This window comes from Narcine bancroftii, chromosome 4 (assembly GCF_036971445.1).
Source record: "Narcine bancroftii isolate sNarBan1 chromosome 4, sNarBan1.hap1, whole genome shotgun sequence".
Lineage (NCBI taxonomy): Eukaryota > Metazoa > Chordata > Chondrichthyes > Torpediniformes > Narcinidae > Narcine > Narcine bancroftii.
In genome coordinates this window covers 21,896,179-21,901,248 of record NC_091472.1, presented here as the reverse complement: position 1 = coordinate 21,901,248, position 5,070 = coordinate 21,896,179, and the positions used below count along the sequence as shown (strand labels likewise).

Below are 5,070 nucleotides of genomic sequence, written 5' to 3'. Positions count from 1 at the left end.
AACACCCAGCTGAACAATCGCCCCCCCCCCCCCCCTCTGGGACCTCCTATGGAGGGTGCATGGTTTGGGCTGGGGGGGGCGATTGTTCAGCTGGGTGTTGTGGGTATACTGGGTGGGTTGGTGGTCGCCAGGGAAGTGGCATTCATCCTCCGCGGTGCGGCTGGGAGGGGAATGGGTGCCTGGAGGGGTACCAACGGTACGTCGATTGGGTTGGGCTGGGGTTCTTCTAGTTCTTCCTCTTCTTCTTCTGCCGGCACCAGGTCCCTCATGGAGACGGAGTCCTCCCTCCTGTCAGGGAACATCACAAACGCGTAGTTCTGGTCCACGTGGATCAGCTCTCCCCTCTCAATCAGCAGGTCCATCTTATGCATTCGGCCATGTTTCTTGATCAGCACTGGGCCCGGTGAGATCATTCAACGTGTCACCTCCGAGCTTGGAGTCGATTTCCTTGTGAAAGAGAAAAATCTGTCATGTGGGGTCAGGTGCGTGGCAGTACACAATAACGAGTGTGTCGCGTGTGACGCCTCAGGTAACACTTCCTGCCACCTGGATGCTGGGAGGTCCTTTGACATTAGTATCAGAAGGACCATCTTCCAAATGGTACCATTCTCCCTCTCTACTTGCCCGTTCCCTTGGGGCTTGTAGCTTCTAGTGCAGCTTGTAGCAATCCCCCTCTCTCAGAAGTATTGTTGCAGCTCGGCACTCATGAAGGCTGCCCTCCTGTCTGTGTGGATATAGTTAGGGTATCCACACAGGCTGAAGATGGGTTTCAAGCACTTAATTACTGCTGCCGTGGAAACATCGGAGGGGAACCAGGAGAACTCATCTATCACAGTGAGGAAGTAACAGTTGTTATTGGTGGACGGGAGAGGGCCTTTAAAATCGATGTTGAAACGCTCTAATGGCCGGTGGGTTTGATAAGGGCTGCCTCAGGCGAGCGGTAGAACTGCGGTTTGCACTCCGCACATATATAACAACCCCTCCTAGTAGTCCTTACCTCTTCTGCCGAGAATGGCAGGTTGGCGTTCTTAATGAAGTGGAACATCCTGGTCACTCCGGGGTGTCCCAGCTCGTTGTGGATATTCTGCAGCTGGGACATGTGTTGAGTGGCCAGACAAGCACCCCTGGACAGCGCATCCATGGGTTCATTGAACTTACCGGGGCAGTATCGTATGTCATACGAGTAAGTAGATAGTTTGATCCTCCAATGTAAAGTTTTATCATTCTTAATTTTCCCCCTGTTCTGGTTGTCAAACATGAAAGCTACCGACTGTTGGTCTGTGACCAGTATAAGATGGCTGCCCACCAGGTAGTGCCTCCAGTGCCTTACTGCCTCCACTATGGCCTGGGCCTCTTTCTCCACTGCTGAGTGCACGGTTTCTGAGCCCTGCAGCGTTCGAGAAAAGAAAGCCACCAGGCATCCCCTCCTGTTTCAGGGTGGCTGCTATGGCTACATCTCAGGCGTCAGTCTCCACCTGGAAGGGGAACGTTTTGTCTACAGCCCTCATGGTGATGTGTGCCAAGTGGTCGCGCAGGCTGTTAAATGCCTGGACTGCCTCACTGGGCAGACGGAATTCTTTTGCTCTCATCAGTGGCTGGGCCCTGTCTGCGTACTGGGGTATCCACTGCGCTTAATAGGGAAATGCCCAGGCATCTTTTGAGTGATTTGGGCACAGTGGGGATGGGTAAGTCCATCAGGGCCTGCATGCGAGCTGGATCTGGTCCCACTTCCCCGTTCTGTACTACATAAACCAACAAATCCAGCTTCCTAGCCCCGAACATACACCTGTCTTTGTTGTATGTCAGGTTGCATTCTTTGGCTGCCTCCAGGAATCTCCTTAGGTTTGTGTTGTTGTCGCTCATTGAGTGCCCACAGGTGGTAACATTGTTCAGGTACAGGAAAACAGCCTCCGGGCGGTAGTCCATTTCCCTCTGGAACAGCGATACCCCGTTAGTGACTCTAACGGGAGTCAGAGGAACTGATAGAGTCGGCCATCGGCTTCAAATGCCATTTAGGGCCTGTCGCTCCTCCTGATGGGCACCTTGAGGTCGCTAATCCAGGGGAGAAGGTATGCGTCCAGCTGTGTGAACTTATTAATGGTCTGGCTGTAGTTGACCACTAAGCATAGTTTCTCCCCCGTCTGTGCTATAACTACCTGGGCTCGCCATGGGCTGTTGCTGGGTTCAATGATGCTCTCCTGCAGCAATCGGCGTGTCTCTGTTTTAATAAAAGCTCTGTCTCTGGAGCAGTACCTCCTGCTCTTTATGACTATGGGTTTACAGACTGAGGTGTGGTGGGTAAATAGTGGGGGGGGGCTCGATATTAAGGACCGACAGCACACAGCGCTTTTGGCTCGTAAGCACTAGTAGAGGCTGTGGGCCATCGTGGACGACCGTGAGGCTCTCCAGCTGGCACTGGAAGTCTACTCCCAACAGCAGAGCTGTTCCAGGACCAGCAGACGGAAGTCCCTATACTCCCTCCTTTTAATTTCTAGTATCACCACACAGTACCCTACTCACGAGATCTGCCTGAGTCCGAAAACTGCTTGCACGGATCTCCACTAGCGCTCTTACCTGCTCTTCTGTCGCCATTGTCGAGAACAGGTTGCTTTCCCTTCCTGGCGGGTATGTTTGAGGTCACGGTGGCAGGCTGCTCCACTGAACCACTCACCCCTCCTCCCTCAGCTCTGGAAGACTCAGCTCTGCATAAAGGCACCGTGGGATCTGCATTATAGGCCATCACCATAAAAGGTCAATTCACCTTTTTTTTAACTTGAGCCAGCTATAATGCAGTTTCTACATAAAAAGGACTTCAGAGGGGCATGTAGGATCCATAACCTGTTAGACAAGCAAAACATGATATTCAAACATCCATGTAAAACTGCTGTGCCCGGGAAGTGCCTAAGAATGCTGGAGATTACTATACATCTCAAGTGTTTGATTGAATTGCTGTCCAAAGTTGTAGAGAGGTGCAGCATAGTTCAAGGCTAGAAAAACAAGTCTTAAGTGTAATGATGTGGTAAATCCATCTGCTGCTATTATTGAGATGGTTGTTCTCCACCGAGTCTCATCAACCACCAAAACAATGGTCAAGGATTGGCAGCTCTCTGATTCCAGGCCAAGACCAAGTGTCTAAAGCAATGCAGATTTTGGAGAGGAAGACCTGATAGTGTGCAACCTCATTCAGGCAATGGGGAATTGGGATTGTACACCTCGAGCAGGAAATGGCAGCAAGCAGACAGATTCTTGAATAAAGGTGTTGATTAACATGCAAATTAATACTGCTGCATATGCTTCAATGTTAAGTTGACAGAACTGCCAGATACTGTTGACAGAAAACAGTCTCCCACTGAAAACCTGCGAATCTGGGTTATTCGGATATGAGGATAATGGACTATATATGCAACATAAATGGAAAATGAAGACAGCTAGTTATGAACAGCCTTCAACACCAGTGCTGGTCAACAAGTTCCAAAACAGTCGCACCGCCTCTGCAACCGGATCCTTGAGTCCCTCTTCGGAATACCAGTCAGTACGAATTGGAACCGACTTCTCCTCTCTGATCAACACAGGTACACATCATGGAAGCATGCTTAGCCCACTGCTCTACTCACTCTACTGTGTGGCTAGGCATCAGTCAAATGGCGTTTTCCAGTTTGGCAATGACACCACGGTGGCTGGCAGAATCACAAGGGGGCAATGACGAAGCATGCAGGAGGGAATTAGATCAGAGAGTTGAGTGGTATCACAACAATAACTTTGTGCTCAACATTAGCAAAACCAAAGAGCTGAATGTGGACTTCAGAATGAAATCAGGAGAATATAAACCAGTCCTCATCGAGGACTCAGCAGTGGAGAGGGTCAAGAACTTCAACTTCCTGGGTGTCAACATCCCTGAGGATCTGTCCTGGGGCCTCCCTGTCGATGTAATCATGAAGAAGGCTCACCAGTGGCTATACTTCATGAGGAGTTTGTGGAGATATAATGTATCACCAAAAACTCTTGAAAATGTCTCCAGATGTACTATGGATACATGATATATTCTGTCTAGTATAGAGGGGCCAATACACAAGACAGGAAAAAACTCTAGAGAGTTGCTAACTCGGCCAGCGACATCACGAGCATGAGTTGAATTGTCCTACATCGAGGACATCTACAAGAGATGGTATCTTAAGAAAGATCAAGTGTAGTCTCTGTTCTTATCAGTTTAATATCTGATAATAGTTTAGTCCCTTATCTAGGGACCATAGATTAAATTGATTTTTGGAACAGGGAGATGGAATAGGGGCTTGCTCCGTCCACTCCACTCATCGACCCAGTATTGCAGTGCCTCTGGGAACGGTGCACAAAAAAAAAGCAGCCTCTATCCTCAAGGACCCCCCACCCACCCAAGCCGTGGCCTCTTCATACTGCGACTATCAGGAAGGAGAAATTAGAGCCTGAAGACGAGCACACAGCAGCACAAGGACAGCTTCTTACCCTCTGCTGTCTCATTTCTGAATGGACAATGAACCACAGACACTACCTCACTTTCTCCTATTTTCTTCCACTAATTTATTTATTTTAAAATGTAATTTTTGCAATATTTGCACCAATTTTGTCTCATGTCACGATAATAAATTTTGATTCTGATTCTGAAATTAGGCTAACTTTAATCGGGAAGGACTGACTGAGACAATTCAAACCGGATTGGAAAGATGTTTTCTGCACTGATGCTTCAACGTTGCACCAGTTGAAAAGATATGATCCTGGGACATTCCTGCAAACCTGTACACAGTGCGCACATCTGCAGGAGATCAGATGCAAGGCCAGTCTATTTCAAGCAAAACCCTTTCACTCTTGCAAATAAGTCAAGCTGAGAAGGAACTGAAAGGGCAAGAAGAAAATAGTGCCCTTTTGTAAACCATCCAGAGTGAATGCACCAAATTAATAGTTGTGCCTGGGACTGAACAAAACATGGCGGCTTACGGGGATGATGTAGCCCCACTAAACCAAGCTGAAGATGATGGATTAAATCCCCCATCCAGTTCATAAGAGAAGCTTTTATCATTCCTGCCTGATTCATACCAT

The 5,070-nt window shown here is 48.6% G+C and overlaps 1 non-coding gene across 1 annotated transcript; it reads left to right on the top strand.

The window, feature by feature from the left end:
* Positions 1 to 4,162: 4,162 nt before the first annotated feature.
* On the top strand, positions 4,163 to 4,352 carry LOC138762509 (U2 spliceosomal RNA). The gene has a single exon (XR_011356922.1). It is a non-coding gene; the product is annotated as a U2 spliceosomal RNA (small nuclear RNA).
* Positions 4,353 to 5,070: the final 718 nt, after the last annotated feature.